Raw genomic sequence first — 23,475 nt, forward strand, 5'->3', positions numbered from 1 at the left:
TATGAGTCCTTAAAATGTCATACATTCTAGTGGATGCTCCATAGAACTGGCCTTAAAGCAGCGCCCATGTGATCACCAAAAAAATCAAATGTTTTTTGGGCACACAAAAAACAACTGTTGAGCCCTTCAACTATAACACACTGTGAAAGGTCACTCAGGAGCCCAATAAAAATCCTGCATTATTTCAGGCTAGATTTGCTGAGTCCATAAAAAATACATACTAATCTGGACCCAGGGACTGTAAAAAATGAAGCCATTCTAGCAGCCCCTTTATTAGCCAGCCATGCCCTGGATCCAGAGCCTCAAATCCCTTTCTCACACTTTTGGGTATGACCTTCAAGGTCAACAGTGACAGGGAGACCAGCCAGACTAAAAGAGGAGAGGAAGAAAGACCCAGTATAAGTCGGCAGCCATTGTCAGTGCCGCCACCTTAGACACCCGAGACCCCATGAGTGCCCAGGGCACTCGGGACTCAGCTGCTTAAAGGGCCTGAAGCAACCGGGACATTTCAGCCACAAGTGTCCAAAGAGACCGCCCCACAGCCATTCCCTCCGCGCCGTCACACAGGGTGTTGGAAGAAGGACTGTCCCATTCTCTACAGAGGCCAGATGGAGGACAAATGGACCATAAGCTGCCTCTGGCTGTGAAGACCCTAGTGCAGGAGGAAGAGACCTTCTCTAAAGGAGCCCAGAGGTGAGACAGGCTCCCCCATGCACTATCTCTAAGGACAAGCCTCAGTGACCCCATAAATCACAAAGATAGAGACACCTTCCTGGTGAACACAGGAGCCACTTACTCGGCCTTGCTCTGATTTCCCACCCCAACCTACTGGTCAGCTGTCCTCCTCACTGGCATCGATGCCAACCCCAGCCAGGCTGCTTGACAGTGCCCTGCCCTGCTCACTGCAAAGCCGATGTTATACACTGAGAGTTGGTCTTGCCTTCTTGTCCCATTCACTGGGACAAGATCACAGAACCACATTCCAAGTCAGCCACCAATCAGTCGTCTACACAACCAGCGTCCACATCAGGCAGACAATGCCTCTGCACCCATAGACAGTGAGGATGATATCAAGGGCAGAGAAGCCTACAGACCCCTCTCCCCACGTGGGCACTGCAGACACGGGGTAAGGTCACCTCCAGGGCCCCATTAGAGCTGCTCTTCTACCCGAGGGGGCAAGTGACCCACAGACCCCCCTCCTGAGACCCACTTCTGTCCTGGGAAGGAGAAGCCACACTTTCCCCTTTGCCTCCAGAGTCGCGTGAACAGTAAAGGTGCTCTGAGTGCACTGCAAGAGGATGATAAATTGTTTCAATAATATTCATAAATTATAATGGCATGGACCTCCAAGGAGATGGAGAGGTTAAAGTCTCTGTGCTATCAAACTATCATCGACAACTGCAGCATGAGTTCAATCCTTGACCAGGGAGCTACCCATATGGTGCAGCAGACCTCTCCTATCTCGCCGGCTGCTCCCCTCAGCAGTGTATTTCAGTTGATCTGCCTGTTCTGCTCCCCACTCTGTCTCTGGTGAATCCTCTCACCCCCTGAACCTCTGGCCTACATCCCAGGTCTTGTATGCATAAATAAATAAAAATAAATCTTTAAAAAATAATTATAATAATGGTATACCTTGCTGCAGAGGAGAAAATGAGCCACAGATCACTGACATGATCTGCTCTGGGTCTATCCATGGGTAAGTAAGCCCTGGGGCTCCTGTTTCCATCAGTGACGCTCTGACCTCAGTCTTGTCTCCAGCAGGGGGAGAGGTCCTGGCGGGAAACACCTCATTCAAAGCTCTGGGTCCCCACAGTTGGGAACTGTGGGAGTCTCTTTACTGAGTCACGTGCTCCTCCAAGAGACTGCACAGCAGGCCGGTGGGCTGGAGGAGAGGCTGCTCCTCGGACACGCCATTGATGGAGACACTGTCTTACGGGAATACTCACCCTGGGGTGGCTGGAGAGTCCTTGAGTGAAAGGGAAGAATCTCTCTCTGCAGGAGGAGGGTGTCTGGGTCCCACAGGTCACCTTCCTCTGAGCCAGTTCTGGGATTTCACACCCCAGAAACCAAACTGACCCTGCAGAAAAATCCCAAAGAAAGAGGTGACCTTGGATATCAAAAAGGACAGGTGACCATCACTAGTGCAGAAAAACAGGCCATTATATCTTTGGATCCTGAGGACAGACCTGACCATGTTTCCAGCAGAGACTCAGCTTTCCCACGGTCACTCATTGGAACCTGCTCAGAACTGGGCACCCGGGGTCCTATCATCTTAGTCCAATGAGGCATCAGTGAGGGGACAGGTGTATCAGCCTCCCCGTATCACAGCGTGTGGATCATGAGGACAGAAGGTCTGTGTTCCTCGCGTGTCCCCAGATCTGCCCACTGATGCCAGTAGGAGCCGTGGCAGGTGCTCCAGGTCCTAATCACTGTCCATTTCCAGCCACAGCCCCCACCCCACCCCCTGCCCAGATCTGACTGTGCAGGACATCCTCACATAAGGAGCCTGGGTCCCTGGGAAGGGCCTATGAGCACCATGAACCCCCAGCAAAAACCTGAGCACATGATGTTATGCTGGGGAAGGGACTTCCCTTCTCACAGACCAAGAACAGATAAAAACCCTGAGCTCAGGGAAAGGACTAGGCCAGGGCCCAGTGGGGCTAAGGAAGCTGCCAGATGCCTGTGAGCCAGCCTGTCTGTCTCAGCTGTCACCAGAGCTAGAACTTGGGCTCTCAGCAGAGGCAGCTCAGTGCTGTTTTTATGCTCTTCTTTCCAGTTATGTCAAGTTCCTTCCCACAAAGGCCCTAGGACCTCCGGTTCAAGTGCGCCCTGTGCTGGGTCCCGTGCTGTCCGCACACGTGCTCGGGGCTCACTCCCCACATTCATCCCCAGGAGGGAAGACGTGACAGGGCAGGTCTCCCTCCCCCGTGATGTGAATCCTCTGCTCACTAGAGGAGGCAGCAGAGGCCCCTGAGGAGACACTCGGGGACTCTCTTTGGGCCGGGCTGTGAGGGAAGGGCCTGCATGGACACCACCGCCTCCCTCTGACACTTTCCCTCTAGTTTCTTAAGATACAGCAGAAAATAATCCAAATCTAAGTTACAAATTTTTTAGAAACAAAAACACGCGCTGCAAGATTTGTGCTTTCCGGTGCTCTGGGTTGAGCTAAGCTGATGGAGGCACTGATGGTGCCCCCCTCGGCAGCCAGGCAGAGTCTCCATGAGGAAGCCCCTCGACTCTTAGCAGTCAGAGGTTCACGGAGACCCCCTGGGAATGCTTCACAGGAAGGCAAATTCCTGGATGAGATCTTCCAAACAAGGGACCCCAAGTTCCCCAGGCGCTTCAGTCACTGTGTTGTCTGTGGTGACACAATCTCATTCCTGCCCTTGGCTCTGCACCTTTGACGACAATCCCCAGACTGACCTCAGCATCAGGAAGCCCCAGTGACAGAAGAGCCTGCAGTGTGAGAAAATGAAGCACTCTCATGGGCTGGGGGGTCACTCTGACAAAGACACACGGGATGTGTTTCAACGGGGTCCTGCAGGGGTGTCCACACAGTAACTCCCCCAAGTGAGTCTTCGGAGGTGAACAACATGAGCCAAGCAGTGTGTATCCAAGTCCTGGGGTTTCACTTCTATTGTCTGAGGCTTGGGGATGCTGTTGACACCAGAAATCATGTAGAAATCATCCTTGTCCTTGAAGGCTGTGGTTTCAATAAGATGAAGGGAGCAAAGGTGAGTTTGCTGAAGAATAAAACTGAGGAGTGGAGCCCAGTGCAACCTCCAGATGCTCTGGCAAAGCTGTTCAAATTCCGAGGCCCACGATGAGAATTTATAGAGTCCACAAGGAAAATATCTTACACTTCCAAGGATTTTTACAGAGAACAGTCCATAACAGGTGTGTAGTTAATGCACCTATCTGACCTGTCTGTGCACTGAGGAGAACAAGGAGCCTTATCTCCGGGATCGGGGGGTGTGAGCAGGGCCATCCCCTTGAGCTCTGTCTTTACTGGAAGTCACTGATCTGCGGGGAGACAGCTTTTTGGTGTTGCTGATGTGGCTTCTCAGAAAGGCCAGGCCTGCTGTGTCTTGGCTTTTGGGCGTGCGCCCTGAGTTGAGACCAGGCAGATGGACCCTTTTATTATTGATTTTACTTTACAGTCCTAAGGTCTTTCCCGCCCCTGCTCCTTCTTTTACAAAAGTGCCTGCTTTGTCTGGGTGGCCTGGATGACGGGATAAGCCTCCCTCTCTGTCAGGGGTTTTTATGGAACCAAAGGGATCCACCTTCCTCGTCTTGTTCTGCGCCCCCCAGCGCTGCAGGGACTGCTCATGTGTGGCTCCTCTGCTTGTAATTGGTGTGACCGTGATGATGATGGCAGACGCTGATGTGGTGGATCTTCCCTCCACTACAGTAGTTCTGGTTGGGGCCTCTGTGCTTCCTCTCCCGCCTAATGACTCTCAGGAGAAATCACAGGCCATGATGGTCCACGGTGAAGGACTTTGGGTGCTGGGGTGGTGGGTGTGGTGTGGGCACTTGCATCTGGGAGGTGTGAGCCTGATCCCTAAGTCATGTACAGGGGCCTAAACAAATGATACCTCAATAATGAGAAGAAAAAAAAAAAAAACAATGGGGGGGCAAAGGAAGTAGGATACCTCTCCTGAAAGAAAAAAATTGTCCACCCGTAATTCTATATTCACCAAAAATGTCCTTTGAGAGTGAAGACAAAATAGGTCTTCAGATAAACCAAAACACAGGTTGTGTCCCCAAAGGCCCATCCTGTGTGAAAATGGTAAAGGACATTCTCCAGGCTGCAGGCAAATGACAAAAGATGTTAACTCAGAATCTCAGGGAAGAGGAATAGCATCAGGAATGCAAATATCTCACTAAGTGCAAAATTACCACCTCTTTTTTTTTTTATCCCTTCTCATTGCTTTATAAATACAGTGGTTTAAATTGGAAACAAAAACACTCCTCAGGGTTTGTCACCTATAGAGATATATACATGTAACACCAACAACATAAAAGACACACAGAGTACAGGTGTCTAAATAGTTGCAAGATTCCAATAATGTGTAAACTAATATATTGGTAATAGGAAATGGACTGTTAAGGATGTGTGATGTCATTCTGGGGTCTACAAAATAAACGTGCCTCTTCCTGGGCGCTGCCCACAGGTGACAGCCGTCTCCCACCCGGCACCACGACTGCCCTCAGACCCCTCCGAAGCCCAGGTTCATCAAAAGGAGACCCTGAAGTACATGCTGCCCCAGTCCGACTGACACGTCATAATTACGGGTAACCGGCAACAACACAGGGGCACAGATAACGGGGCACACAGAGGCTCTGGGCACACAGAGGCCAGATCTGATGCGCAACGGGGTTTATTGGCACAACATGAAAACAAAGTGCATGTGCCCCAGTGGCTCCAGCAAGTTCCTGGTGCGAAAGATCAAGGAGCCTGAAGTGCTGCTGCTGAGCAACCACATTCCTGTGCTGAAGTCGCCTCCAGGGTCTCCTCCAAGGGCAGCAAAGCCACTGTGGCCAGAGCAATGCTGCAGGTGCCAGAGTCGCCCAGCCCGACACCAGGCTGTGCAGCGAGAAGGAAGCCAGGATGTGCACAGTGTTGTGCAAATAAAACCATGAAACCTCAAAAGGAAACTAATACCAAAAATAGCTGATAGGAAAATTAAAACAGAATGCTAGAAAAGGACCAGTCTTAATAATCACCTTTATTTTGAAGGACACTTTCACAGGATATAGAATCCTTGTTGGGCCTCTCTTTACTAGGGGACCTTGAATCTGTCCCTCCAGGGTCTCTGGTCTCCACCGTTTCTGTAAGAAACCACCATGGATCACTCTGTTGCTCCCTGTGCGTTAGTCACCTTAGTATTTGCAGAAACTACTCCAAAGCCAAGCAGCTGCAAACAGCAGAGATTAGGTACCTCACACGGTTCTGTGGGTGAGGGGCCAGCCCCGGGTCTCACCAGGTTGCAGTCAGGGTCTCGGCCAGAAGGAAAGTCTCTATGTGGAAGTTTCTGGTTCAAAGATCATTCAAGGTTCTGTTGGGGGAAAAGCCTCAGTTCACTGGGGTGTGGTTTTCTCCGCGAGTGTCTACACCATGGAGCCTGCTGGGTGACTGGCCCAGAGAGTGACCAGGGGGTACACCACAGCGCTGTGCCTGGGAGGGGCAAGGAGGCCATTGTGGGCCCATGTCTAGGGGGACTTAGACCTTTTCCCCTCTATTCTAAAATCCCATTATCCTGCTTTATGACTGCCTCTTTGTCCCTCTCCGGGCAGATGCGCCCGTTTTCCCAGCTCTGATCTCAGTTACCTTCCCTGTCCCAGGGCTTATTCTCTTCAGTTTCACTGTCTCTGTTGAGTCCTCCTGGACTCTCTGGCCTCATCTCTGGGGTATGTTTGGTTAGCACCTCTTAGAATTTACTGTTCTTATCTCAGAAGCCTCTTTACCTCTCCAGAAGTCCCCGCCTGCACTGTCCTGGAGCTGCCTAATTAACCTTAACTTGCCCTGGGTCTCAAAAATAATGGACTTCACCTTTGCTTTTACACTTGTCAAGCCATCCAGAGCACATGAATTCCCCTATATGAGTATTACTTTAATATTACATAACAAGTTATTAACAGAAAATACACAAGTCAGAAAGCCTATAGCCTTAAACTTCAAATTAATCATCAACTTTTCTTAGATTTTTAAAGACATAAATATCAAAATCATGTCTAGTAACTGTGCTCCAACTATATGCATGTTTGTGAGGAGGTGGGACAATCAGCTGTCAGCATCCTGTTTTCCAGGTTTTAGCTCAAATGACTCTCTTTAGTGCTTTATTTATTTATTTATTTATTTATTTATTTATTTTTGTTCTTATTTATTTATTTATTTATTTATTTTTATTTTTATTTTTTGGCTTGCTTGGGGGCAACATGCCTTTGGGCCTAAGCAGAGGACAATATTAAAGTACATTCATGACCCTCTCTGAGAATGTGCTGTAAATGGGTGTCTGGCTGTTTAAGGCCATGGGTGGAAACAACAAACCCCTTGAACCAAGAGGGTCACACAGTTTCAAACAGTTAGTTCAACTTTATCTGAGATCAGATCTGTGGTTTGAGTTTCCTGCAGCTTCTAGAACAGAAACAGGTTTACTTGACTGCAAAAGAATCTTCAGAGCTTGAGGAGATGCTCCCTGCTTTCCTGAGCCTCCCTGGCCAGGACCCCACAGCTCTTCACACTGGACAGGGTGGTCTCTGTCCACGTGCCTGCTCCCTCCCTCCTGCTCCCTCCTGTGCAGCCCTTCTCCTCTGGGCTCAGGTGCTGGACCTGCCTGGGGAAAGTTGACAATGACATGTTATCACCAAACTTGTGGCCTCATTTCAGTCAACACTGAGGACGTGTTGGCTTGTGGGCATGTTCCCCACTAACCAGGGAAGCTTGTTCCAGCAGTAACTTATTCATCTGTATAAGCACAAACACAATTGCGTGCTATTTTCTTGTTTCTTTGTTCATATCTTCAACAAAAGCTTGGGCTGAAAGAGTGAAAGCTGCTCTCAATGGCTCTCCATGGCCTCCCCCCATAGCAATCATTTAGACTCCGAGTCTTCGTCAATGGCAGAGAACTTCATCAGCTGTCCTGTCACGGCAATAACTCTTATGAATGTGGACTGTTCTAAACCCTGTGAAAAATAATGTTGAAGTTTTTCAAAACAATAAAAATAACATAACATGTAATCCAGCAATTCCACTCTTTTGGTATTATCCAAAGAGCACAAAAATGTACCTTGCAGGGAGACATGTGTTCTGTGCTCACTGCAGCTCCCTGTACAGCAGCCGAGTCATGGGAACAACCTAAGTGTCCAACAGCAGGGGACTGGGGTAAGAAGATGTGCATATGTTCTCAGTGGGTATTATTCACAATAAAAAGAGATGAAATCTTGCCATTTGCAACACCATGGATGGAACTGGAGGGGATTAAGCTAAATTAATTAAGTCAGAAGGAAAAAGACATGTATCAGACCGTTTTGCTCATATACAGAATATAGAGAAGGTCAAAAAAAGGTCAGGTTAAAAAAAACAAGAACAAAAACAAACCCTAGACACATGACTGCGGAAATGAGGCTACTAGAGGGGGAGGGAGGGGGAGAGAGAGTGTGGGGGGCACAGTGGATCTGGGGAAGGACTCTGGGTGCTGGGGTGGAAGGGGGTGGTGTGGTCACTACCTCTGAAGAGATGGGAGCCTGTTCCCTACATGAATTGTAAATCACCGTGACTGCGATTTGAAAAACAGCCCTCAGCAAAGGGACAGGGAGTGGAGGAGAAAATTACTTGCTTTGGTAACACAGATCCGAAGAGATGTGAAATTATTCCCCTAAATCACACACAGTACTGTAAATCAGTGTTGCTTCAATTAAAAAAAAAAATTAAAATAAGCCTCTGGAAAGGCACAAGGAGTGGAAGGGAAAAGCATCTGCTTTGCAGTCTCCAGGGTGTGGTCATCAAGGGGCTGCAGAGAGAGGCTGTGGGGAGAGAAGATGGCGCCTCAGACACGGGGCAGCTCCAGAGCCTCCTCTCCTCTCCTCCACTCCCCCCACCCCGGCCTGGTGCCAGGGCTGCTCACAGGGCATCTCACCCCCTCCCCCAGGGATGCTCAGCCCCAGCTCACCCTCTCAGCCTGAGGCACACCCACCCAACCTCTCCCCTGGCTGCCAGACTAGGACAGCGCCGCAGCGCCCCCGCGTGGCCACGGGGCTGAGGACAGAGGGCGAGAACCCTCTGGTCTCAGGTCTTCCTGGGGCGCCCAGAGGGACAGAAGTGTGCACAAGAGGGGGAGCCTCCATCCAGAGTCAGGTTCTGTGTCTGAATTGTTTCCCCAAACACACGCTGACGTGACGGTCCCTCTCCACTAATAACCAGAGACCTTGTTTCAGGGAGGAGCAGGTCTCCAGGCCATCAGAGCTGGATGCAAGGACCAGGGTGGGCCCCACAAACATACCAGGTCTCCTCAGTCTCCTGGGATGAGACCTTGACCCAGGGTCGCTTGTTTCCCTGCTGACTCCAGGGTTGAAACTCCTTCCCCAGGAATCAACTCTAAACTCTTTAACCCTAGGAAGGGCTGGAGGAAGGAAGAGGTCATGGGCTAGAAAGCAGGGAGGCTCCTGGAGGAATGAGGAGAGGGAAGAAATAGGGGCTTTAGGGGAGAGAGGCCAGAAGGAGGGGAGGAGGCCCAGAGAGGATGGGGGCAGGGAAGGGTCAGCTCAGCCGACACTGGGTGGGAGGGGTGGTCTGTGTGGGGAGAGGCCCAGGGGCTCTGACTGTAGAGTCTGTGTTATCATCCAGCAGTGACTCCCTAGGGGACGTGAGTGTGGGGTTGTGGGATCTGCTGGTCCTGTGCTGACAGCTCTGTAGCTGACCAGTAACTGTACTGAAGTTAAAGGCATCTCTGCACTGCAGGTGTGGGGTGACTCATATTCAAGGTGAAGATGGGAAAGGAAGAGGGGAGTGGTGATGAAGGGATGCACCTCTTCCAGAGCAGAGCAGAGCAGAGCCCTCTTATGCTGGGGTGACAGGGAGAAGCAAGGAGCCCAGAGAGGAGGAGCACAAGGCCTATGCCACCTGGAGGGTCAGCCCTGGGCCCTCACCCCAGATTCTGGAGCCCCTTCCTATACTGGGACCTCATAGCCCAGTTTGAGTCCATCTCGGCTCACAGCCCTCAGGTCCTGGCTACTGTACAGGCACCAGGAGCCCCTGCACCAGGAGGAGTGGCCCAGGCCTTGGACTCCATGTTCTGGAGCACAGAGGGCAGGGGTGGGAGGAGCCTGGAGTCTGAGGTGGCCACAGGCGATCAGCCAGGAGTAGATCCTAGGTCACTGACTAACTTCTCCCCAGAAAAGAATGTGTCCCCCATCCCCATGCTCAAGGTCAGGAGTCTGCACTGCATACCCAAGATGCCAAGGATGGACCCTCCTGCCCAGGGTGAACCACCCACCTTTGGAGCCTGGAGGGTGGCCCTTCCCCCCTCCCTAGCCCTGGGAGCCCAGGCCTGGTGTCCTGTCTCTTCTCCCTCCTGGACAAAGAGTTAGGGACCTGGGCCTCCCCTGGTGGTGCAGGGGTTGAGTGCTGGGCTGCGAAGCTGCCCGCAGCCTCTGCAGTGCTGGTTCAATCCCCGGCCAATGGGCGAGGGTACCACATGGTGCAGCAGACATCTCCTGCTGCCCGCTGCTCCCCTCAGCAGTGTATTTTTTCCATCTGCCTGTTCTATTCCCCGCTCTGGCTCTGGTGAATTCTCTCACCCTCCCGTGCTTCTGACTGTACCCAGCGCTTGTATAAATAAATAAATAAATAAATAAATCTTTAAAAAAAAAAAAAAAGAGTCAGGGACCTGCTGTCTGGGTCCCTTCAGGCCTCGCCCTTGCCACCTTTTGCAATGAAAGTAAAGGCCTGTGATTCTACTTTCTATTTCCTTGGCATATCCTTTTACCCTTTAACTTTTAACCTATTTTTGTTTGTATAAAAAATCTTTCTAGCACACATAGACTACAAGTCTCCTTGATATTATCCAGTCTGAGAATCTCAGGCTTTTGTTTGGATTTTTAATTAATTTATTTTTAACATGATTTTTGATACGGTTGTTACAGGGCCACCCCACTCTAAAACGGGTTGCCTCACTGTGGGCCCTCATCTGTGTGCTTAAAAGGGAGTTGTACTGCAGGCACACACTAAAAGTTAAGAAAGGTTTATTTACAAGGGAAAGGGAAATGAGGAAATACACAACTCAGAGTGAAAAGAGGGAGATAAAGTCTTAAATGTGTCCTACCCGTCCCTCTGACCTGGAATCCCAGGAGACCCCCAATACCAGACCTGCCTGGCCAAGAACACAAGCCAAGGGAGCCCGAGACCCCACTAACATGGCTGGTTTTCATTTACAAACAGAGAAAATGGCTGCTTAACTCCGCCCTTAGGTCCTCGCAACTTCCCTTTGGGGATCTTGGGATTTGTAGTTCCCCGTGTCTTGATGGAGTGGGGGTGGCATCCACAAAGCCTGTATGGAGTTTGCTCAGGACATCCTTTCCCCCAACATGGTCAGATTTGAGTCTGTCATTCTTTTATTTATATTTTAATTGTCTCACATCTTTTTTATTCCATTTCATCTTTTTCTAGCTTTCTTTGATTCAGGCAAATATTATTCCTGTGAAATTAATTCTTCATGTGACTTTAGATATATTTATTTCAGTACTTTTTATTGTTGTAAGTATAGAAATCTATATTTTTAACTTTTCAAAATCTACATAATTGAACTACATCCCATAACATACAGGAAATTTACAGCTATATAGTTCTATTTAGCCACCTTGATGTTATTATTATAATATATATATATTAAACCAAAATACATTTTAGCCAAATAAAATTTTATAATAAAAAAAATTAAGTAATCATATCTGTTCAATAAGTTAAGACAAGCTACAAAGAAAGCATATGATGTGTGTCTCTGTTGTTAGTACTGCTATAAATGTAGGACTCATTATCTAGTGTCATTGCCCTCAACCTGGAAAAATTCCATTTAAATACCTTAGGACAGAACTGCTAGCAATGAATTCTCTGTTTTTAATTACAATAGCATATTTACTTTGTCTTCTTTTTTTAAAGATTTATTTATTTATGCATACAAGAACTGGGGTACAGGCCAGAGGTCTGGGGGGGTGGGTGAGATTCACCAGAGACAGAGCGGGGAGTAGAACAGGCAGAGGGACCAAAGACTCTGCTAAGGGGAGCAGCCAGCGAGGCAGGAGAGGTCTGCCGCACCATGTGGGTAGCTCCCTGGCGGGACTGGCATCGAACCCACAGTGCAGAGGCTGCAGACAGCTCTCTGCTTCACAGCGCAGAGCTCAACCCACTGCGCCCCCAGGGAGGCCCAGAAATGAATAATTTTTTAAATCAACTTTATTTTGAAGGACAATTTTGGTGGCTATAGAATTCTTATTTGGCCCCTTTTTCCTACAAGACCTTGAGTATTTCACTGCAGGTTTTCTGTCCTCAGCTGTTTCTAAGAGAAACCAGCCATTGAGAAAATTGTTGCCCCCTGTGCATTAGTCATCTACATGTTGGTAACAATTACTTTAAAAGCAGGCAGCTTAAAACAACAAAGATTTGGTATTTCATACATTTTCTGTGGGTGAGGGACCCAGAACACTTCAGTTTGGTGGCTCCAGCTCAGTGTCTCACGTGGCTGCAATGGCTGTGTCAGGCAAAAGAAAAGGCTTGAGGGACACGGAAGGATCTACATAAAGGCTCATGCACGTGGCTGCTGGAAAAAAGCCTCAGTTCCTCACCAGGTGAGCCTGGGGGGTGGGTGGTGACAGACTTGAGTGACAGACTCATCCTGGTGCAATCTGTGTCTACACCTATGACTGATGTCTCCTTATCTCATTGCCCACCCAGCAGGGCAAGTGTCTTCCCCAGAGAATGAGCAGGAGAGATCAAGCAGGAGATCGTGGAACATTTTGAGCCTCACTGTGAAGTGGCACAGGCACCCCAGCCTCCTCCACGAGCAGGGAGCCAGCAAGTCCAAGGACTCACAGGAGGGACACTGGTCTTGACCTCTTGAGTATTAAAAAAAAAAAAAACCTGTGGACATTTGGGAAACTTCATCTGGCTACTAAATGTTTATATCCTTTTGTCAAAGAAAGAGAATTATGCTGATATCTTGTAGAGAGTGGTCTGGCTTTATTCAAGCAAGCAACATGGAGAAATCACATTTAATTCCAAATACATGAAAGTTATAAGATTTAGCACATCTGGAATCTATTTCATTTTTCCGGGAATTCCTTTTCTTCCCCACTGAAGTTGGACATTTGCCAAAACCGGGCCAAATCTGCCCGTGCAGTGTGCACAGCTGGGCCCCTGCTCTGTTGCTTCAGTCTCCACATGCTGCATTTTCATCCTGGGCCTTGAAGGGTTTGACTTGTCTCCATGTGATTCAATGGTCAACCAAGGTTTTGGACTGTGTCTACCCAGATGTTGGCATTCACTCACTTGTTGGTTACTTTGTTCCTGGAATACCCAAATACCCAAATGCTGCTCCCAAATCTGATGTTTGATTCCTCAAGTCAGTAAGATTTTTCTTCTGGTTCTCTGAGCTTGTGTGGATTGGGGAAGTCATCAGTCATAGGTGCAGACTCACAGATTGCACCAGGATGAGTCTGTCACTCAAGGGTAGAACGCCGTCTAAGTTCTTCCTGGTTTTCCAGCAGTTTCTCTTGAGTGTCTCACACCTCAGCACAGTTTAGTGGTCAGCCAGGGATTTGACAAGAGTTTGTATTTAGATTTGGGATCTCACCTCTCCATCTCTTGTTAAAATACATGTTAATTAAACTCTGTACCTGCTGTATTTTAAAGATACCCCTAAAAACCACTTGAGAAATCCATGACTTCCATACGAAGATAATTTTATTATACATCAACCTATGCATTACATAATATTTGGGGGCAGATAATGAAAGTTAAGAACATTCTACAAATGTCCTGTCCAATATGGCAGCTACTAGCCACATATGGCTTTTTAATTTTAAATGATATATAATAAAATAAGCAACATCTCAGCTCATGAGCCACATGTGAAGGGTTAAATAGTTAGAGGTACCATATTGTCAGTGCATGTATTCTATTATTTCTTTCTATTCTTTCTCCCACAACATTATGTTGAGCATCATAGCTCTTCATGCTTTGAGAGCATCAAATCAAATATATTAAACAAGGGACCAATGTAAAATTAAGGGACCAATATTATCTCTCTCAAAGAATAGGTTAGGTCACTGTCTGTATAGAAATACATATTAAGCAGGTATAAAACAAAACCAAAAATTATTATGAGTGGGTCTGGTGCCTCCACACACAAACTGTTCCCAGCTCCAAACACCTGTTCCTCCACTGAACACTCTCTCTCATTATCTCTGAGGAATGAATTCTCTTCTAGGTGAGTCCAGGGGCAAAACTCTAAGAAAAGATTTCGGGGCTGGAAATCCAAACCAAGGAGAGGGATTCTGGGAAATGAATAAGAGGCAAAGGCAGAAGAACTTGGGAGACTCTCCTTGGCTCACTGAAGAAAGCATTTCCAAAGTGTGGTCTGTGGAGCCCTTGAGAAGACCAAGAACCTTTCAAAGGATCCAGGGTCAAAACTATTTTTGTGACATCACTTACACATCATTTACCTTTTCACTATTTTGACATTTGCTAAGGAAAACTTGGTGAGAATGGAAATTACAGTACCAACTGCTGTAGCAGTTACTTTATACCACCACTTTCTTGCAGAGAAAAAAAAATCCGAACCGGTTTCATTTCAAAATGTCCTGGTTAAGTCATGAAAGCATCACTTCTATTTTATCATGCAGAAATCCACATTTTCGTAAAGATATGAAACAATGACATGGAACTGCACATAAGACCGATCTGCTACAGTCCAAAGGGCCGTGTCCCAGGGGGAAAAATTGTATGAAATGAATTAGTCTCTTCTTTTAGGCAATCCCATTTTTAATTGAAGGAATGAATGGCTACAACTATGGTTACTCAGACTCGTTGAAATGGCAAACACTTTCCTACAAATGAATGTGAGTCTGTCCCTTTTAAAAATCAACTGACTGTTGACAACTGACAATACTTGTTGCCTTAAATAAATGTCAACTCCCAGAGAAATCCAGAATAATGGAAAATTGAGTCCTATCACTATAAACTCGACAACTTCTGGTATGGACTAATTTTTCTTTTGGGATCTGTGATAAAAAATAAAACAGACATGATATTTTGATAACTTGATCCCAGTGTAATTACACTGAATATCTATATAAAACCTGGTGAAACAATAGATAATTTTTTAAAGAAAATTCATACATTTGTACAAGATCTATTTATATTCTTTATATGCAAGAGAGGCCTATGGAATTAATATAACAGAATAGGTAATATTCAGTGACATTGTTTTGGGTTTCACTTTGCAAATAACCTTTGAGAAATTATTACTTATATAGTTATAATTTAGTAACAAAGGTGAATATTCACAGTTATCTGAAAAGGTTATTATTTGGTTTGTTGTTGTTGTTGTTGTTTTGTTTTAAAGATTTATTTATTTATTTATACAAGCACTGATATAGTCAAAAGCTGGGGAGAGTGAGAGAACTCACTCTCAGGAGAGTGTGGTATGTTCGGGGAACAGAACAGGGAGACCGACGAAATACACTGCTGAGGGGAGCAGCGGGCATGGCAGGAGATGTCTGCTGCGCCATGTGGGACCCACTCCTGGCGGCCGGGGATCGAACCAGCGCTGCAGAGGCTGCGGGCAGCTTCGCAGCCCAGCACTCAACCGCAGCGCCACCGGGCTACTATTCCTACATATTTCCATGAGGTTGTATTTTTTTCATAGACTTCAAACAAAACAGTAAACAATGAAAATTAAAAGATCTTCTAATGAGACAGACAAGAAAGACACATCTAATTATTATTATTTACAGAAAGTTATTTTTCTTAAAATGCAATGTTAGCTCAGAATAGGTTATTAATTTTCTAAAGTAAAGAAGTAATAACATCTTTTTTAAATAAATTTTATTTTTATATCCCCCATACATTTGCAACCCCCTTATTTTGACCCCAATCTCTCCCCCCCGACCACCCCTCATAGAGTGTCTCTGGTTCATAGTTTTTTGTTGATTTTGATTTTCACTTTCTTATAGTTATTCATTTTCCTGGTCCCTTATTTAAGTTTTCTAGATTCCTGCTATGAGTGAGACCATCCGGTCGTTTTCTTTTTCTTTCTGGCTTATTTCGCTGAGCATGATCCCTTCCAGCGCCATCCATGTTGCTGCAAACTGCATGTGTTTATCTTTTTTGAATACTGAGTAATATTCCATGGTGTATACGTACCACATCTTCTTGATCCAGTCATCTATTTTTGGGCATTTGGGTTGTTTCCAAAGCTTAGCTATTGTAAACAGTGCTGCTATAAACATAGGGGTGCAGGTGCTCTTTGGAATTGATGTTTCTGTGTCCTTTGGGTAAATACCTAGGAGTGGAATTGCTGGATCCTATGGAAGCTCTATGTTTAGTAGGTCCAGAAATCTCCACACAGCTCTCCATAGTGGTTGGACCAGTTTGCACTCCCACCAGCAGTGCAGGAGAGTTCCTTTTTCTCCACATCCTCGCAACATCTTTTAAGAAGGTTTTACTCTAGTCAAGTAAATATTTAAAGCTATAACCCACATAACAAAATTATACACGGGGTCTGTAATAATTTGTGAGACTGTACAGACAACCTGAAGGAAAATGTCTGAGAATCGCTGACCCAGTCCCTGGCCTGGACTCAGGGAGACGGTGTGACAAAGGTCTTGGAGGAGGAGAGGAGGGGGCGGCAAAGTCCCAGGTGTCAGGTGTGGTTTTCAGGGTCTCAGCACCCAGGGCGGTGTCTGCTGCTGGAAGGTGGCAGCTGGGGATTCCCCGTCTCCCCAGGGTTCCGGGTCCTCCTGCCTGGATACCGGTGACTCGCCGCAGGTCTCACTCCCCATTGCCTGCAGGTCTCCAGAGCAGCCAATCAGCATCTCGGCGGCTCCCGGTACCGTCCCGGATTCTCTCCAGACCCGAGCGCAGGTCCCGTGGCCCCGGTTCTCCCCCTGCTGCTGTCCGGGGCCTTCGCCCTGACGGAGCCCCGGCGGGTGAGGCGGGGTGGGGAGGGGACAGGCCTCCCGCGGCAGCAGGAGGAGGGGACTCGGGGTCGGGGCACAGGACCCGGGTGCAGGAGGGACTCAGCCGCCGCCGCCCAAGGTGTCCCCGCTCGGCCCGCCCCGTCCTGGCCCCTTTCCGTCCCCCGAGACCCCAGCCTCCTCTGGCCCACGAGTCCCGGCCATTTTCGTCCCGCAGCCGCTTTTCACTGTCACTCGTCTTTCACCCACTTTCTGTCTCGTGGGCGCCCCCCGGGACTCGAGCCCCTGAAGGGGAGAAGAATAGCCCGGGTCTCCCCTCCCGCCCCCAGGTCCCCACTCCATGAGGACTTTCGACACCACAATGTCCCGGCCCGGCCCCGGGGAGCCTCGCTTCATCGTTGTGGGCTCCGTGGACGGCACGCAGCGACGCGGCGGGGCGGAGGATGGAGCCGCGGGCGCCCTGGGCGGGGCGGGAGGGGCCCGAGTCCTGCACGCGGAGCGCGAGGATCTTCAGAACCACAGACCTTGGTCCCGACGCAGCCTGGACTCCCTGCGCGGCCTCTACATCCAGAGCCAGGCCCAGACAGGTGAGCTGGCGCGGGTCCGGGCCGTGTCAGCACCCCCATCCCCACGGACGGGCGGGGTCGCTCAGGGTCTCCCGGCCCGAGCATCACCTCCAGGCTTCTGTGGAATCTGCCCGGGTCCCTGGGAACAGCCTGCGGGACCTTCAGCTGTGGAGGTGCCTTCTGGAGAGGAGCAGAGATACACGTAGGTGCCACGTGCAGCATGAGGGGCTGCTGGAGCCCGGAGTCCTGAGATGGGGTGAGGAGGGGGGCGTGGCCACAGAGGCTCTGCCCAGGGGCATCAGGAGCCCTTCTGGAGCCCTTCAGAGGGTCAGGATGAAGCCTGGGGCTCAGGGTCTCCCCTTCCAGTGCCCCCTCCTCAGTCCTCCATCCCCACCGTGGGCGTCATTGCTGGCCTGGTTCTCCTTGACCTGTGCTCGCTGGAGCTGCGGTGGCTGCAGCTGTGATGTGGAGGAAGAAGCGCTCAGGTAGGGAAGGGAGTGGGGGATCTTGTCCACTGGGGGATTTCAATACAACTTTGCCCTGCCTGGTAAATGGAAATACCATCCACACACCTGTTGCCCAAACTGGAGCTGATTGCTAACCCCACCTTTTGTAAAGAACATGTGAAATGTGAAAGTGATAATCCTGGTGATGGGGAACTGATTCCCAGAAAATATCAGTGGGGCCTCCCCAGTGGCGCAGCGGTTGAGCGCTGGGCTGCGAAGCTGCCCGCAGCCTCTGCAGCGCTGGTTCAATCCCTGGCTGCTCCCCGGCCACTGGAGGAGGGTCCCACATGGCGCGCAGACCTCTCCTGCCGCCCGCTGCTCCCCTCAGCAGTGTACCTCTGTCCTTCTGCCTGCTCTGCTCCCCCCTCTGGCTCTGGTGAATTCTCTCACCCTCCCGCACTCCTGACTGTACCCAGTGCTTGTATGAATAAATAAATAAATAAATCTTAAAAAAAAAAAAAGAAAATATCAGTGGGCAAGATTCCTGCGTGGGACAGACTCCAGGAGGCAGTAAGTCCAGTCCCCCTTCATCTCCTTTCTTCATATTGCCCACTCCTGCCATGGGTCTTCAGTCACAGTTCTGGAAACTTCCCTTTGGCCAGACTAGGGGATTCCTTTAGGACTTCACGGCCTGACTCCTCCGTGGTCTCACGTGATGTTTTATTCCCACAGGAGGAAAAGGAGCGAGCAACTCCCAGACTGGAGGTAAATGGATCAGGGTTTATGATTATTCAAACCCTTGGGATAGTGTAGATGGAGCCCATAGGATAAGCTGACTCAGCAATTCCACCCTCATTCTCATCTCCTGTGGACCCTGACCCAGTTCTGATTTGTTCTTCCCCAGGCAGCGAATGTGCCCGGGCAGCTAAGGAAGGCAGCAGGGTTTTTTGAGGCAGACTGTAATTTCCCCGGGCTTAGCAAAATTTACACTTTTGTGTACACCTGCTTGGAGGCCAGCTAGGAGACAGGTAATAAAATGGTTTCGGTGAACTCTGCCCTAGGGGCCCTGCCTGTGTCAGTCTGGTAGTCCTACCCTGGCTCTGGGCTGGGAACTGCTGCAGAGCCTGGGGCCATGGTTGTGTCAGTCAAAGGGACCTGATCTGCTTGGTCTTGGGCAGACCTAAAACACATTCCCTTTTGTCAGAGATCTGGGTGGAAGAGAGGATCACATGTAGTCATGACAAGTAAGGTTACAGGCTTGGGTAAGATAAGGAAACTCTTTGGTAGGTGGTGGGATTGTTAGTGAAAGAGCCAAGAAGCTTTTCAGTCTGGGAGAGACCAGATGGAGAGGAAGGAACATGGACTCTAACTCCTCCTTCAGTCCCTGCCACTTCCCTAAGAGGACCAAGAAGAGGACAACCCAGAGCGGGTGTGGTGTCTAGGAGAAAAAATGGGGGAATGCTAGACTGAGAATCTAGAGGATCGGAGAACGTTGAGAGGGTCCAGAGAGGGGGAGAGTGAGAGGAGTCTCAAGACTTGGAAAGTGTGGCAGGTTTTCAGGAGGGAGGGGCTGGAGGGGGGCACGGGAGCACAAGAGAAAGCCAGCCTGGCCCTAAGGGATCTCTGACCATTTTTCACTGCGGTGACAGAATTGTTTAGGTCTGTAAGGATTGAGAAGTCACAAGTGCCATGCTCGGCCCGTGGGAGCCATTGTCCAATTGGTATTGAGGCCATGCAGTGCTGCAGGAAAAGACGAGATGCTTAGGGATGGAGGTTTGAGAGAAGGCATCTGTAGTGAACCTGATAGATAAGCTTCAGTCGGAAATTGGCTCTCAGAGAGAGTTTTATTCCTATATTGGTCATACATACACTTAAGTCCATACAGGCAAGCCAACCCCAAGTTCCCAAAGTACCTTTGACTGAAGACAGTCACTGCGACTTGTCTTAGCCAGGCCTTCCATCTAGGTGGATATCCTCCAGCCGTGGAAGTCTCTAGACTCAAGGGCCCGCAGTGCAGATGGTTGCGCGGGGTGTTGAGCTGATAGGCCGCTTGTGCTGCTGTCAGGGGGCAGGTCCTCAGGGAGCCTTCGAAATTCATCCTGGAGGTGCGGCCCCCATCCCCCTATGTGAGTGTGCTACTGGGGCAGGGCAGCCACCTTGGGAGCTTTGGAACCGGATCCACCACAGGGCAGAGGAGATCTGAACCCTCCTCCTTATGGTGGCAATTGAGTCACCTTCAGGGTAAGCTTATGTTGTCCCATGGCTTTGGAAAGCCTGAGGGTCCAAGCCACACCCTCGGTCCAGAGCCACCTTGCAACCAGGCAGGTCACAGAGTGCCTTGCCCTCCATGCCCGGTGTTGCTGTGCCCGCCAGCACAGGGCCAAGGCAGCCCCTGTGCCCCAGGTGAAGCACCGAAGCCCGCCTGCAGGCCTGTGGACCTGGGCCTGTTGCTCCTTAGGGTCACCTCCCCTTTCAGCCAGGGGACCTCAGTGTCTACTGACCCAGGCAAGTCGGCTTCTCTGAGTTCTACCCCAGCTGGGCAGTAAAACTCGCCCCACAGAGCTGCCTGCCCCCACACCCCTACACTGATGCTGGCTCTTCTGCTTTTCCTCACCAGGAAGGGCCCAGCCTCACCTACTCAACCTGCGGTCCCCCGGCCAGCTGAGGCTCCCCTCTTAGACTTATAAGCCTGTGGCCACTGGCATCGGCCTCCTGCCCTCCCTATCTCCCCAGGGTCCTTATGGAGGACTCCTGGGCTTTCTGCCCACCCCAGGGGGGCCCCAGTGCTCCCTCCAGCCATCCTCTCAGCTCTGCCCTCCGGTGCAAACAGTAGTATTCCGCCAGAAATGGTGGTGTCACATCGGCCCGTGGGCCCCTACTCCCGAAGCTGAGGGTGGCCCTGGCCCAGCGGGTTGAAAGACAGGGGAGCAGAGAGGAGGGAGCCGAGGGGGCCGATCACATGTCTGGCACAGGGGTGCACTGTCTGGTGTGTGTGAGAGGCCCGCGAGCGTGCAGGGAGAGGCTCCAGCTCCTGCTCCTGCATCCCCCCTCCCTGTCCCCCCTCCCCTCTCATCCAGAACCCCTGCCCACACCCTCCCCTGCTTCGTCTTCCCTCCCCACCTCCCCCACAGCGCTGCAGCCCAGGCTGCACCTGCCTTCCCAGCTCTCCCCCTTCTCTGCCCTCCCCCGTTTTCTCTCTGCTTCTCCCCAGCTGCCAACTGATCGGGTCAGGCAAGTCCATCCCATCCTGAGAGCCCCAGGGCCCCCTTTGGCCTCTAACCAGACCCCTCCTCTTCCTGGGACACCTCTCTTCCCAGGCCTGCCTGGGTGGCTGTTCTGTGACTTGGCCCCCAGCCCCCAAGCCTCCCCCTTCATCTGTGACTTTAGTCTGTTGTGGTGGTGAGCTGACACCCCAGGCGTGACCTCGGTGACTCTTGTGCCCCCTCGGTGGTATTGCTCCTGCCCTGCTCTATACATGTCTATAAATACACGGGCACACACACACGTGCACGCGCGTCTCTAGTGTTGGGAACCGCCGTGCTGTGCTGTCCTTCTGAGTCTTGTGGCCCAACTACAAGCAAATGTTGTCACCCCAGCCGCCCCCGCCAACACATGCCACCTCCAATAAGCCTCCCTGCCATTGCCGGCCTGTGCCCATTCAGCACCCCTGCCACCTCCCTGCCCCTCCCCCGAGCATGGGGGTGCTGCACCGGCAGCTTGTGCTTCTGGCTGCGACTAGTCCTGCTGTCTCTTGGCTGAGAATGAAACCCATTTCTGAACAATGGGGAGCAACGTGTTGTGTGCTGGTTGTGTTCTCTGGCGTTCAGGGGGAAGGGAAGGTTTAAGCATGGGGGCGCAGGGGTGCCTGGGAGGCTACACTCTTTCCTGGGCTGCCCTGGAAAGCACCTGGACTTAGCTGGTCTTCATCTGAACCCTGCTGTGGCCACCAGGGGTAGAGTGCCAGCCTGGAAGATTCATGGGGCCTGGGTGGGGTCCCCAGAGGAACAGGGTGAGAGGAGAAATGCCTAGGCTGGAAGCCAGTACTCTGGGGTGCTGGCACCCTGCTTTCCTTCCACAGAAGTAGACCAGGTTTCCCAGTGTTGGTCATCAGAGCAGGACCTGGCCCTCCTGGGGCGGCACGCAGCCCGCAGGCCCGACGGGTCAGAGAGCTGAGCAGGGTTGGATGCCCTGACAGGCAGCACTGTGCCCACCTCGCCACCCCGAAGCCTGTCCTCTGCTGGCAGGACCCACACCCAGCACAGCCCCTGAACACAGATCCCAGGGCCCGATCACATGGTGATTTCAGTTTATTCAGACATAAAAGTGAAACACCAGGAACCACTCCCTGTCCTTGCCTCCTTCATCTGTCCTGGGCGATCAATAAATAAGTTTCCGCTCAAATGATTCATAGAAACCTCCTCTCCCAGGGGCCACCGCAGCCTCCGCTGTGATACAGGGGCCGTCTCAGCCCCGATGTACACGTCACAGCACAGTATGTACACCGCGGGGCGCCCATGCGCCTTCCACCTGGCCTCCACTAGCCGCAGCCGCCCGGCTTCTGAGCCAAGCCGTTTTCCATAGGGTTGGGGAAGTACACGTGTACCCCCAAATTGCCTGAATAAGTCATGCATCCCCTCTATGGGGCTTTTTGTAAAAGCAGCAGCAAAGGCCACCCCTCTGCAGATCGGGGTGGCCTCCAAGATAATCAGGCACAGAGGCCCATGGGACTTTTGTAAAGACAGCAAGTGGAGGCCACCCCTTTGTGGATCTGGGTGGTCTCAAATAAGCTAGTGCTATCTCTGTGGCTACAGTCTAGACAGTTGTTGGTGCCCACCTGCACCAGCTGGTATCTCTGTCTGGGCTTAGCCCCTGTGCAGGGCCTTCAAAGTGCTGCCCCTCTCTACATGGTTGGTATGGGATCGGGGGCATGTGGCCCCAAATTGCCTGATATAACCTAGGCCCTCTGCAGGAAGGCCTGGTAAGGATTCAATTGGTCATCAAGGAGCCCCTATGTTGTAGAGGGGAGCCCCTTAAATAACTAGCTGGATGTTTCTAGCTCCTTGTCTCTGGAAGTTTGATTAGTCCAGAGATTAAGACACAGCCCTGACCTAAGAGGCTAGGGTCTGCACCTGTTTCCCCCTATTACGTAGGGGAGTTGTTGTTAATCTTTTTTAAGCCGAGGGATGAAAGGACGACTGGGAAGGAGAGCCAAAGGACAGGGTGGGAAAGCCTGGGAACAGGGATGGGTTGGTGAGGGCCAGGTGGGGGCAGAGCCCCCACCCCATACCGGAGGCCTAGACCACCATTATCTTCACCTCCTCGTTGGCATCAGCCTGGTAGAAGGGAATGCGCAGGATGTTTCCAGTGGTGACTCGTTCCTGGGGGTTCTGTATTCCTTGAAGCAGCTGAATGATCTGCTGCGCGGAGGCGTTCTCAAGAGGAGTCTGACCCAGCTGGGCTACTCCCTGGGTCAGCTGCACATTGACGGCAAGGCTCACATCACTCTGTTCTTTGGAGAGACAGAGACAGGGTGCTGCATGCCTGGTGGAGTGTGCTTCTCCTGCCCAGCAGCCCGCGCTGGGCTTTATTCATCTTGCCATTGGCAGCGCCAACCTCTTTGGGGGCCGGGGGTGCGCTAGTGGGCTCAGCAGCAGGATTCTGGTCAGCTGCTTGGAGCTTCACCCGCCATTCATTTCGCTCCTCCACCAGCCGCAAAACCAGCACTCACAGCTCTAACAGCTTCACCTGGAAGCAGAGATGCTCAGAAGCCC

The sequence above is a fragment of the Talpa europaea genome (assembly GCF_964194135.1).
Source record: "Talpa europaea genome assembly, chromosome: 2".
NCBI lineage: Eukaryota > Metazoa > Chordata > Mammalia > Eulipotyphla > Talpidae > Talpa > Talpa europaea.